The 14,236-nt window shown below is 39.2% G+C and overlaps 1 protein-coding gene across 2 annotated transcripts in view; it reads right to left on the bottom strand.

Moving 5' to 3' along the window:
- The window catches only part of LIN54 (lin-54 DREAM MuvB core complex component), a 79,782-nt gene extending 65,688 nt beyond the window's left edge, over positions 1–14,094 (bottom strand). For both annotated transcript variants that reach the window (XM_027854631.1, XM_027854632.1), the window contains exon 1: positions 14,041–14,094. The gene's annotated coding sequence lies outside the window, so the exon portion shown is untranslated. The remainder of the gene's footprint in view (positions 1–14,040) is intronic.
- Positions 14,095–14,236: the final 142 nt, after the last annotated feature.

Below are 14,236 nucleotides of genomic sequence, written 5' to 3'. Positions count from 1 at the left end.
CTCAAATTAACTTGTACTTACTTTCTCTATGTATAAAAATGTTAGCTCCTGGAGAGTAGGAATTGTTTTTCCCTCTGTCTCCTAAGAGCCTAGCCCAATGCCTACAACATACAATAAAGCTCAATAAATATTTGTTTAATGAATAAATGAGATATCTTTTAACTTGCATAAAATGATGACAAATTGAAAAAGTTTGAGAACAATTTTTCAAAAGTGAAATATTAGAAGCTAGTTGCAAGAAAGATAACTTTTTATATAGAAAAAGTTAGATATCAGAAAAAAGTTACTCTGAAATCTAGAATCCTTAAAATACAGGATCAGATCCAATTCTGGTAGGTTAAGATGCTAGGACCCTCGGACCCTGTTATCCAACGATACATCTAGCAATAAAATTAACGTTAACAGAGACTGTCTGGTCACCACCATCTGGGGGAAACTGTGTTCCCTCCAACTCTACCTGACAATTGATTACAGCACCAGGGCAAAGGCCAAGAGGTACCAGTGCTCTCAGATCCACATCTCAGGTACAGATGCTGCTGAGTGGAAAACTGAACTTTCTGGGTTTGCACGGGCTGGCCTGGGAGCTGGACAGCGCCAATAGGACTGAAGACCTGGCAGCGTTTATGTCACTAGGCAGGGGGCCAGCCCAAGAGAAGTAGGACTCTTCTTCCTGTTCCCCTCTCCTTTCGGCAGCCTTGCCTGAAGGGAAGGAAAGACAGATCATCCCACAAATGAAAGGCAGAATTATAAAGCTGTCCTTAAATACATTGTTATGCCTACAATGTTATTTCCCAGCTTGGGAAAATAATATTTCTGAGAAAGTAGAGTTAGAATGCTTAGTTAATGGAGTATTATTCTGTTACTAAATATCAGTGTCCAATCTACTTAAGTGCCCTTATTGTTTTCTGTTACAGGTTAGACACAATTTAGTTCTAGTTATCACAGATTTATGCCATTTTGTTCAATACTCTCATTTGACAGAGGGGAAACTGAGGCCTTGGGAAGTTAACCTGGGAAGTTACTACTATACATCATAAAGATATTAAGTTAGCAGATCCAGAATTTGAACCCAAATCCTCTCCTCTGCCTCCAAATCTGGTGCTCTTTCAACTCTCCTATGCTGTAATTCCTTACTATTTTTCAATATGGATGTAGATAAAAAATAGACAATACTTACACGGGATAAGCAGACAGGGCTTCAAAATGTTAGTGGAAGGACTACCTAGATCAGTAAAACCTTAAATCCAATAAAGCACCAAAGTACTGTCAAATAGGAGTATCTATGAAGTCTGAATTTTCTCTGGATATTTATTTTCAAGCAGTTCAGTTACTGAAGAAGAATCAATTTTTTTAAAAAATTATTTTTTTCCACCTTCCTCTCACTTCCTATGTTTGAGAGGATGCCCATCAACTGGGGAATGGCTAAACAAGTTGTGGTATATGAATGTAACGGAACGCTATTGGACTTTAAGAAATGATGAGCAGGCTGACTTCAGAAAAACCTGGAAAGACTTGTATGGTCTGATGCTGAGTGAAGTGAGCAGAACCAAGAGAACGTTGTACACAGTGACATCGCACGTTGTGTGATGATTAATATTGATAGATTAATCCTTCTCAGCAATGCAAGGATCTAAGACATCTCCAAAGGCCTCACGATGGAAAATGCTATCCACATCCAAAGAAAGAACTATGAAGTTTGAATGCAGATCGAAGCATACTATTTGCTATTTTTTTCTTCTGTTGTGTTTTATTTCCTCTTTCTGGTGGTTCCTTCTATTGGTTCTAATTCTTATGTAAGTAATTTCACATCACTAATATGAAAATATGTTTAATAGGAACGTATATGTATAGCCTAAAAATAAAATTTATTTTCCTCCACCTTTCTCTCACTTCCTATGTTGTAACAAACAAGAGAAGTAAAAGCCTTTGGGGGTGTGGGAGAGAAGGGGAGTCGCTGTGTTCAAGAATTTGAAGGGCTGTTATGAAGATGATAATGTGAAAGGCTCTTGAGTAAAAGAACCTCATTTTCAGTTGCACATCCCTACCCAAGCCTGAACACACAGAAGACACTAGAGTGATGACAGCCTATTGAATTCCTATCTAGTCCACTTGAGCAAGAGCATTTGGTGTAACACACATCAATCTGCCCGCAGGTGGGCATATGCCAAACACAGCTAAACAAGTTCTGAGATCCTACAGCAGAGCAGGATCTGAAAGAGGTACAAAATCACAGAATCTCAGACTGTAAAACAGCTTCAAAGACATAAATTGCAATACATTTCCAATGAAGACCTCCTACACAAGAAATGCCACAAAGGATTTCACTGGAGATATACGTAAGAGATACAGTAAGAACAAAGAATAATGGATCACGTAAATGTAAAAAGACTGACATGAAGACTTAGTGTGGTAAACAAACAGAGTCTTTGCTGGCAATGTAGGAGTGATCATGAACAAAAGTTTGGACAAATTACCATCTATGTGAGTGAAGTGAATAGCCACATTAATAATATCAGAGATCCACTGAATCAGAACTAGGTAACTCTTTAACCTGCTTCTGTTCTCCTTGCCAAAAACAAGCCAACCTTCAGATTGGAAAAGGGAGGATAAAAATGGCTTATAGGAAAACGCAGTACTTAATCAACAAGCATTTATTAAGCACCTTCTAGGCACGGGGGATACAAATCCAAAGAATTCCCACTCTTAAAGAGATTTCATTCTTACAGGAAAGACAGAGAACACCCAATTGGCCTTGAAGAGTTCAGATCACCAGGCCCAAACTGATTATATACCAGGGTACTGAAAAAAACTGAAGGATATATGATACTTGAGCCACTGTCCTTTATCTCTGAACGTTCTTGGAGAATGTGAGGGGGAGCCAGAGAGGTAAAAGGCAAATATCTCAGTGTTTAAAAGATGGAAAACCATTTAAAGTTACTGTAGACATTACAAAATATTTAGGAGTCTACCTACCGAACCAAAACCAGGAACTATATGAACACAATTACAAAACACTCTCCACACAAATAAAGTCAGATCTAAATAATTGGAAAAACATCAGTTGCTCATGGGTAGACTGAGCTAATATAATAAAAATGACAATTCTACCTGAGCTAATTTACTTATTCAGTGCCATACCAATCAAACTACCAAAAATTTATTTTATAGAGTTAGAAAAAATAATAACAAGATTCATTTGGAAGAACAAAAGGTCCAGAATATCAAGGGAACTAATGAAAAGAAATGCAGGGGAAGGTGGCCCAGCCATTCCAGATCTTAAATTGTATGATAAAGCAGCAATCATCCAAACTGCTTGGTACTGGCTAAGAAATAGAGTGGTGGATCAGTGGAATAGGTTAAGTATGGAAGACACAGTAGTCAATGATTATACTAATCTATTATTTGATAAACCCAAAGACCCCAGCTTTTGGGATAAGAACTCACTATCTGACAAAAACTGCTGGGAAAACTGGAAAAGAGTATGGCAGATACTAGGCACAGATCAAAATCTCACACCATATACCAAAATAAAGTCAAAATGAGTTCATGATTTAGATATAAAGGCTGATACTGTAAGCAAACTGGGAAAGCAAGGAATAGCTTACCTGTCAGATTTATGGAGAAAAGAAGAATTCATGACCAAACAGGAGATAGAGAACATCATGAAATGATGTGGGAAAATTGGAACACTAATGCATTGTTGGTGGAGTTGTGAAATGATTCAACCATTTTGGAGAGCAATTTGGAACTGTGCCCAAAGGGCTATAAAAATGTGCATACCCTTTGCTTCAGCAACAGCACTTCTAATGCTGTATGCCAAAGAGATCATGAAAATGGAAAAAGGACCCACATGTACAAAAATATTTATAGCAGCTCTTTTTGTGGTGGCAAAGAATTGGAAATTGAGAGGATGCCCATCAACTGGGGAATGGCTGAACAAGTTGTGGTATATTAATGTAATGGAATACCATTATGCTATAAGAAATGATGAGGGCAGCTAGGTGGCACAGTGGATAGAGCACTGGCCCTGAAGTCAGGAGGACCTGAGTTCAAATCCGGCCTCAGACTAAACACTTGACACTTACTAGCTGTGTGACCCTGGGTAAGTCACTTAACCCCAACGGCCTTAAAAAAAAAAAGAAAGAAAGAAAGAAATGATGAACAGGCTGACTTCAGAAAAACCTGGAAAGACTTGTATGGTCTGATGCTGAGTGAAATGAGCAGAACCAGGAGAACGTTGTACACAGTAACAGCCACGTTGTGTGATGACTAATATTGACAGACTTAACCATTCTCAGCAATACAAGGATCTAAGACATCTCCAAAGGCCTCATGATGGAAAATGCTATCCATATCCAAAGAAAGAACTATGGAGTTTGAATACAGATTGAAGCATACTATTTGCTATTTTTTCCCTTCTATTAGAGTTTTGTTTCCTCTTTTGGGTGATTCCTCCTATTGGTTCTAATTCTTACAACATCACTAATGTGAAAATGTTTAATAGGAATGTATATGTACAGCCTATATCAGATTGCGTGCCATCTTGGGGATGGAGGTGGGGAAGGAGGGGGAGAAAAATCTAAAACTCAAAAGCTTATGGAAGTGATTGTTGATAACTCAAAATAAATTAATTAAAAAAATTAATAAAAGATGGAAAAGAGTGAAGGTCTGCAAACCACAGGTCTATGGGCTTGACTTCAAATTCTAGCAAAATTCTAGAAGATATTATTGGAGGGATGGTTAGTGAATATCTAGGAAAAAAAGTTGCGCAGAGAAAGAGATGGATTCATCCAGTATAGGACAGGCCAGACTAAGCTCGTTTCCTATTTTTGTACACCTTCGCTAGCCGGACAAATTTTAACAAAGCACTTGAAAAATGTTACTCTTGTAGAGAAAACAGAAAGATGTGGACTTGACAATTATATGGATATGGATCTGGTTGAATGACCAGACCTATAGAATAGTTTATGAATGGTTAGATATTAATTTGGAAAATACGCTATAGTGGAATACCAAAAGGATGTATCCTTGGACTTCGGCTGTTAGAAATCAATGAAAGACAAAAGGCATAGACAGCAAGTTTTATCAAACTCTCAGATAAACTGGACGATAGAGTCAGCATTCAAAAAGATCTTGACAGGCCCAGAATTTAAGAATACCTTGAAGGCCTAAGTTGCACTGAGTGACACAGTGCATCTTTTTTTTTTGTTTAACCACAAGGCAAAAAAAATAGCAACAGGATGAAAATTTTTATTTCAAAGTAAAATTATAATATTTTTATCAATTGGCACACTTGTTGCTTCTAGTGCTAGAAATATGGGTGGGATCTAAAAAGATGAATTGACTATGGATAAATGTAATATCCTATAAAGTTCCAACTATTAACTGCAAAAAAACATAACAGGGGAGGCTGCAAACCAAATCACAGATTCTCCAGGTTGTTCAGATGTTAACTTGTTCTAACATGAACAAGAATCTCTTCTATCAGATACTCAATGAGTGGTGCTCCAGTCTTGGCTTGAAGGCCTCCACTGACCTCCTGAGGTAAGCCGCTCTGCTGCTAGGTAGCTCAAATTATTAAGCAACTTTTCCTTAAATCAAACCTACATTTGCCACGGTGCACTCTCGATCTACAGCCCTGCTTATGTCCTTGGGGTCCACGCTGTCTAACACGTGCATTTGAAAGATGGTGGCTCTGGTGGGAAGCTTTCCACAGGACGATAGGGCTATTCCCTCCTTCCCCGGACAACTCCTCAAACACCTGAATACCTATTCTACTACTCTTTTCAGTTCCTTCAACTATTCTTCATATGACCGGCACGTAGCAAGTGCTCAACTAACACTTCTTGGTTCATTAATCGACATGACCTTAAAGTCTTTTCACCATTCCAGATGTGTGACCCTAGAGCAAGTCACTTAATCGCTCTCAGCCTCAGTTTCCTCATCTGTTAAATGGGGATAATAATAGCACATACCTGCCAGGGGTGTTGCTGGGCTCAAATGAGATAACATATGCAAGGTGCAAGCCTTAAAGTGCCTTATAAATGATAGCTACTATTATGGTAATTAAAGAAGACGCATTACCATTTGCCATCTGCCTTGCCATTGCACCATAATGACCACTGGTTCTTTCCATCAATCCTAAAGTTGCAACCTCCTATATGTTTTCCCCTTTTACAATAATTCTTTAACTTTCTTTTTAAAAGAACATTTAAAATTTTTTTAAATTTAAAAATGTGTTCTTCCTACTCAGAAAAATTTAAAATTAAATGTCCAAAAAATATTTCAATACATATCTACATAATTCAACAAAACAAACTCCACTATCTATGTACAAATCAACTGATTCTTTCTTCATCTAAGTTTACCATCTCACTGACAGGTGGTGAATGGCGTGCTTTCCTGTCATTTTTCTGAACTTGAAGTTTAATGGCTCACGGATCAGCGTTCTAACGTCTTTCAAAGCCGCTTTCTGACGTTGTCATTGTGTGAACTATTCTGACCCTGCTCACTTTACTCTGCACCCATTCACAAAAAGTCTTCCCAGTCTTCCCTGAAACTATCTATTTCATCACTTCTGATGACATAACACTATTTCATCACATTCCCATACCACAATTTGTTTAGCCATTCCCCAACAGGAAGAAAGGTCCTTGGTTTACTATTTGGAGCCACCACAAAAGAGCTGCTATAAGTATTTCTGTACATGCAGATTCCTCTTCTCTTTCTTTGATCTCCTTGGAGTATAAACCTAGTAGTAGAATAACTAGATCAAAGACATGGTACAGTTCGGTCTTTCTAAGCACAGTTCCCAATCGCTTTCCAGAATGGCTGGATCAATTCACAACTCCAATGGTGCACTGATCGGCTTTCCCACAGCTCTCCATCATGTCATTTTCTTTTTCTGTCATCTTTGCCAGTCAGACTGATATGAGACAGAATTTCAAAGTTGCTTTAATTTGTACTTCTCTAATTAGTAGAGCAATTTTTTCATATGGCTGTCAATAGTTTGTATCCCTTCTTTTGAAAGCTGCCTATTTGGACCCTTTATTTACTTGGGAATGGCTTTTAGTTTTACACATTTAAATCAGTTCTTTACTCATCTTGAAAATAAGACCTTTATCAGAGAAACTTGTTCCAAAGATTTTTTCCCAGTTACGTTTACTTTCTAATTTTTACTGCATTAGATCTGTTTGTGCAAAAACATCTAAATTTTATATAATCAAAGCTACCCATTTTATCTTGTGTGACTCTCTCTATTACCTATTTCATAATGAACTTTTCCCCTCTCAACAGATCCAAAAAGAGGAAATACCTTCCTTGTTTATAGTATGACTTTTATATCTGTCGTGTTTCCATTTGGTATTTATCTTGGTACATGGTGTGAGGAGCTGAATCTAAATCTAATTTCTGCCAGCCTGCTTTCCAGCTTTCCCAGTGATTACTGTCCAACAGTCACTCTCTCCAGTAACATCTTTAGATTTGTAAAACACTATACTACCATGTTTGTCGACCTCATGTTGTTCCATAGAAAACCTGTTACACAAATCAATCCCTTTTTAAACCTGTACCATATTGTTTTCATGATTATTCCTCTGTAGTACAATCTGAGATCTGAAACAGATAAAGCTCCTTCCTTCCTACCGTTTTACTATCACCCTCAAGATTCTTGACCTTGTTCCTCCAGATGAATTTTGTTATTTTTTGTAGCTCTATAAATTATTCTTCGGGGAATTGTATTAGTATAGAACTGAGTAAGGAAATTGCTTTAGGTATTTTTATTATATAAGTTTTACCTACCCACGAGCAATTAATGTTTCTCCAATTTTTAGGTCTGTCTTTATTTCTGTATTTTATAGTTAGCTTCATAGAGTCCTTGGGTGAATCTTGAAAGATACACTCCCAAACATTTTATAGTTTCTGTAATTATTTTTAAAGGAATTTCTCTTTCTAGTTCTTCTTGCTGTGTTTTATTGGCTATATAAAGGAATAATGATGATTTATGAAGATTTATCTCATATACTGAAACTGTGCTGAAGTTATTCCAATGAGTTTTAGTTAACTCCCTAAATACATCAAAATATCATCTGCAAAAAGAGGTAATTTTGCTTTCTCCTTGCCTATGCTTATTCCTTCAACTTCTTTTTCTTATTTTATTGTTGAAGCCAGCATTTCTAATGCTCTCATACAGTAGTGGGGTTAATGGTAATCCTGGATTTATCCCTATCTTACCTGAAAGGCCTCTAACTTTTCTCCATTACATATAATGATTGCTCTTGGATTTAGATAAATAGTATTTACTATACTAAGGAAATCTATTTATTTCTATGATTTCTAGAGTTTTTAACAGAAGGTACCCTTTCAATCCTTTTCAACGATACAGGTATGGTCTTCATATCTGAACTAAGAAAAGACAGCAGAAAAAGAAAATTAGAGACCAACATCCAAAAATGAACACTGATGCAATATGTTAAAATCCAATATTAGCAAGTAGGCTATAACAACACCATGAGAAAGATGATATGCAATGACTGGGTTAACAGAAATGTGGAGTTGGTTCAACATAAAGACTACAAACATAATGAATCATGTCACTAATACAAATAATAAAAACTATGACTGATAGTTATAGATGCTGAAAATCCAATACTCCTTTTTATTAAAAACTCTTGAAATCATAGAAATAAATGGATACTTTTCCTTAATATAGTTCCTAACCTTTTGTGTATCATGGACCTCTTTGGCAGATTAATGAAGCCCATGCATTCCAACTAAGAATATTTCTAAGTGCAGAAAACAAAAATGCATAGATTACAAAGGAAAACAATTATAGTGAAATGGTTATCAAAAAAAATTTTTTTAATTCCATAGACCCCAAGTTAAGAATGTCTGACCCATAAGCATGTAAGTGCCTTGAGAACAGAAGCTATTTTTGTTTTTTATTTGTACTCCTCATTCTTTCCACATAGTAAATCATGAGTGCTGTTTTTTTTTTCATTTTCTAAAAAAATTTCTTTGCAAAGTTAGTAAGAGTTGGAGGCAAGATTTGAACCCAGGTCTTTCTTGACTTGCTCTTCCATTAAACCAGGCTGCCCCTCCTATTAAACAACCAGCTGATCTTAAAATATTTACATAACAGATGAATACCACTTTATCTTCCAATATTGCCACATAAAACTACAAGAATTCAATTTTGCAATTTTTTTTATTGTTACTTAATTAAAGTTCTGGAAATGCTGTAAGATGATGAAGAAAACAAGACAAACAGGTCTCAGTTTATATTAACCCCCCCAAAAAAGGTAATGTAATACATATAATGTAATACAATGTCAATACATACATCTGTTTTCAAAACTGCAAGGTGGTTTCAACGTTCAAGTTATTAAACTCTCTATCCAGAGTAGTAAAGGGGAATGATGCCACAGATAATTCAAGAATCATTTCTATTTGGCTTTGAAATGTTTTTATGCCTCCATTTTAATGGAATGGGTGAGTTTCGTGTTCTAGGAAACACAACACTTCAAACAAAATAATGAAACCACACTATGAAAGCCAACAAAGTAGATGAGAAGCTGTAGGCTACTTCTGATACATCAGGTTTGTAAAACTTTTTCAGCTTAGAGACACTATCATTGATAATCAAAATTCCATCTAAAATTTTTGACGCTCACTTCTTACACTACTTAAAATTTGTATGTCAAGTTATTCTTTCTGATGATGCAACATGCTATTCGCTTCTTAGCAGCAAGGTGATAAGACAAGAGATTGAGGACAAAGATGTGCATTTTCAGAGAAGGCCAATGTGTTGATTTGTTTTGTATGACTACATACATTTTTTTTTTTAAACCAGAGAGGCCTTCTATTTGGGGAGTGAAAATGAGCAGTAGAGATAATGATGCAGAAAAAGAATATCAATGAAATACTTTAAAAAACCTACAAGTCAGCAGAGAAAAGTTCAGAAAAGGACATAAGACAAGCAGGGCCATTTTCTTCCTACCTTAAAATTAATATACACTAAAAATACCTAGTTCAATGTTAACAGAAGCTCAGTTTCAAATATAATCCTCTTTTCTGTTCTTTGTATGTTGAAATAATTCATTTTTGCTGATATTTCTTAAGTTTCTTAATGAAAAGGAAATTTGTTTTAAAAGAAAGGTAATATTTTCTTGAAAAATAGATATGAAGGCAGCTAGGTGGCACAGTGGATAGAGCACCTGCCCTGGAATCAGGGTTCAAATCCAGCCTCAGACACTTGACACTTACTAGCTGTGTGACTCTGGGCAAGTCACTTAACCCAATCGCCTCACCAAAAACAAACAAAAAGAAAAGAAAAAGAAAAAGAAGAACGGATACGAAAAATGTTTAGCATGCTACTTTTCTGGAAAACGAATTTATAGATGCATATTATGTTGAAGATGGTAATTTTAAGTTCATTTAAAACCAGTATTTATCCATCTAGAGTTTTGTACTGCCACTAATGTCATTTGGGTTTAACCTCAAATTCTACATTCTCTCCATAGCCTAATGCTAGTGTCTTCCCTCTGAGAATACTGCCAATTCACCCTACTGTTTGCACATCACTGTTTGCTCTTCTCTGCCCCCCCCCCCCATTAAACTATGAGTTCCTTGAGGGCTAGGGCTATTTTTGCTTCTTTGTATCCCTAACCCCTAATAAAGAGCCTGGAAGCCAGCCCTTGAAAAACAAAAGCTGACTGACCTACTATAAAAATGTGTAACTTTCTTTTACAAAAACTAATTTTTCATATACTAGTTAGTAGAATATAGCACATCAGAGTGTTGAGCAAATTATAACTCAAAACCTCTTCATTTATAAAATTTAATAATCTAAGAAAAGCTATATCATAGACTATACATGATGGTCACAGTCATTAAATTATGACCTATGAGGCAGGACTTTTATTTGTCGGAACCCTTAATTTCTTGGGCATAAGGAACTTCAGGTGAGGAAGTTTCCTCTAGCCTATCAAAACAGATCCTTGCACTACTCTCCAACCTAAAGCCCTTCAGAGTTGCCTGGGGCGCTGAGAAGGTAAGGGAAGGGCCCAACATCACCCAGGTACAATGTGTCAGAGCTGGGACTTGAATGAAGGTGTTCTTCCCTGAATCTGGAGCTTGCTCTCTATAGGATACCTACTGTTTCTCTCTTAATTCTGAAACTTGACGGCCAATCACGAGACACCACCTTTTCATTTTTGTCTTTGTATTACCTGCAAATAACATAGTAGGAGCCGAAGAGATGAGGTGCTACCACTCCCCTTTCATTTTATCTGTTTTCTCTAAGGATCGCTACAAATGTGCCAGCAAGGATGAAATGGCACAAGTTATCCACATGTCCAGGAAACAGTGGGAGCTTTAGAAACAGTGGGAGGCATTAGGAATGATCACAGGAGTTTACACATTCCTACACCATTAAAATCACATATTTCCAAACTGGAAACTAAAGGTGTGCCCATCTACTGGGTAATGGCTAAACAGATTCTGCCATCAGAAATGGTGGAATAGATAGTTTCAGAAGAAACTAAACTGGGAAGACCTCTATGATCTGTGGGAAAATATAGTCAGTCAATAAACAGTATGTGCCTACTATGTGCCAGGCACTGTGCTAAGAGCTGGGGATACAAAGAGAGGCAAAAGATTGCTCCTGATCATCAGGAGCTCTTACATACAAAAATTGGGAGCCACTGGAGTTTGCTGAGTAGGGAGTAACATGGCCAGACCTGTGCTTTAGGAAAATTCGCTTTGGTGGCTGAATGGAAAACAGGTGGCAGTGGGGAAAGACCTGAGGCAGACAGAGCCACCGACAGCTACTGTAACAATCCAGCTGTGAGGTGATGAGGGTCTGTACCGGGAGGGGGTGGCAAGGTGAGAAGAGAGAAGAGGACTGTTTCAAAGGGCAAAGGTGAAATCAATAAGCTCTGGCAACAGATTGGATATGGGGGGGAGGGGTATGAGAGTAAAGAGCAGAAGATGATGCCTAGTCTGTGAGCCCGGGGGACCAGGTTGGTAGTGTCAATAGGGTAGTGATAGTAATAGTGAAGTATGTGAGGGGAGATTTTTTTGGGGGGAAAAAGGAGGATGAGTTAATTTTTGGTCATATTAAAGATGTCTACAGGACATTCAATTCCAGATGTGTGACAGGCAGTTGGAGATGCAGGACTCGATGACGGTCAGCAGAGAGTTGCAGGGGTGGGGACTTGCAGCCTTGAGGCCACATATGGCCCTCTAGGTCCTCAAGTGCAGCCCTCTGACTGAATCCAAACTTCACAGAACAAATCCCCTTAATAAAAGGATTTGTTCTGTAAAACTTGGACTTAGTCTAAAGGCCACACCCAAGGACCAAGGCCACATGTGGCCTCGAGGCTGCAGGTTCCCCACCCCTGGCTTAGGGCTTGATAAGTAGATTTGAGAATCATCGTAGAGATGATAACCTGAATGCATGGGAGCTGAAGAGATAACCAAGTGCAATAACATAAGAGGGCCCAGGACAGAGCCCCAGGACCTGGATGAAGATCCAGCAGAGGAATCTGAGGAGCAGTCAGATAGGTAGAATGAAGTGACAGAACTAGAATAATTTACATAATGACATTATGTAGAAATAAAAAAAACAACCTTTCAAAGACTTTAGAACTGATTAATACAACCACAAACCACAAGTCCAGAGGACTGAAGATGAATCATGCTACCTACCTCCTTGCCAGAAGTGATGTATTTAAAATACAGAATAAGACTTATTTTTAGACATAGGCAAAATAGAAATTTGCTTCACTGGACTACGTGTACTTGCCAAGGTTTTGTTTTTTTGTCCTTTTAATTGTTCATGGGAGAGATAACAAAAGCTCATAAATATCAATAAATTGAAAAAACAGAAAGTTTATGTCCAGATGTATGTGTATATGACATATATGCACACACATTTGGATATTTTTAAAATAAATTTTATAACATATTACGCACAAAAATAAATAGGACACTTAGTATAACTTGTTTGTTTTCTTTTCATATTATCTCCGCAGTTTCCACCTCAACTTTTCTGATCAGCACATCCAAGTTTATTTATTTAAGTTAGGAGCATCACCACAACATCGACTTAAAATATGCCCTCAGAAATAACAAGATTTAAAAAGCAAGGCACCTTAAAAAGAGAAGCAAATTCTACATCAGAGAATGACAGTTTCCTGTACACCCCTCTCTTGTCGTGCACCTATGGTGTCCTATACCAAGCATTCTCATACTACTGGTAATTATAGCGCAGTTTTTCTAAGCTAAGGAAGAGCAGCAATAAAATAAATAAAAGTGGGATTTAACCCTAAGTGGCCAAAGGTAATTTAGCTTTTCACTTCATTATTCCTCTCCTCGTGGGCTGAGACTGGACGCGGACAAGAGTCAACTAACAAAAGGCAGGCAAACATGGTGTTACAATCTGCAATACTGGGAAAGAATATCCATCCATATCGCCGAACTCGGAGCTACTGGGACACATTCTTTCCGACCAGGTATAATTACTGACTAAACCCAAGACAAGTCTAGAGCGGCGATAACCGAATTTCAGGAAAAAGAAAGCAACAGAGCAGGCTCTCTGGGACCACCAGAAACAAACGCTCCAAGAGCTGACCCAGAGCTTTTCAGAAGTCTGCTCCGAGGCGCAAAGCGGGGCGCGGTGCGTCGGGATCCTCCGGGTACCGCGCATCACGGAAGCTCCGGCTCCTCTCCATCCCGAGGGGGTTCCTGGCTGCCCCGGGGCGGGGGCTCGGGCTGTGCGCACCACAAATGTCAGCGGCTCAAACCCAGGTCCGGGGAGCCCGGGGGGAGCCCGGACACCGCGCCCCCCCCCCCCGCCGCGCACTTGAAGTCCCGCTCCCCAGCCAACCGACCGCGGCGCCCGGGCCCGCAGGACGCGGCCGGCGGCCCCCCGGCCCGCCGCCGCCGGCCGGGGCTCGGGGCCTCCAGCCCGTTCCCTTCCGCTCCGCTCCCCTCCCCCTCCGCGGCCGCCCGGCGGCGGCGGCGGCGCATCGGCCTCACCTCCGGGCGGCTCGGACCGCGGGCTCTCCGGTGGCCCGGGCCGGCAGCTCGCGGCACGGCCGGGCTCCCCCTCCGCTGCCGCGGCCCCCGCCGCCGCCGCCGCCGCCGGGATGTCAGGGGCCGGGATTGGATTTCGAAAGATCCGCCATTTTCACGTCGTCATCAGCAGCGCGGCGGCGCGACGGCGCGGCGGCAC

The sequence above is a fragment of the Vombatus ursinus genome, unplaced genomic scaffold (assembly GCF_900497805.2).
Source record: "Vombatus ursinus unplaced genomic scaffold, bare-nosed wombat genome assembly UNPS02010461.1, whole genome shotgun sequence".
Taxonomy (NCBI): Eukaryota; Metazoa; Chordata; class Mammalia; order Diprotodontia; family Vombatidae; genus Vombatus; species Vombatus ursinus.
This window is presented reverse-complemented; position numbering and strand designations above follow the sequence as displayed.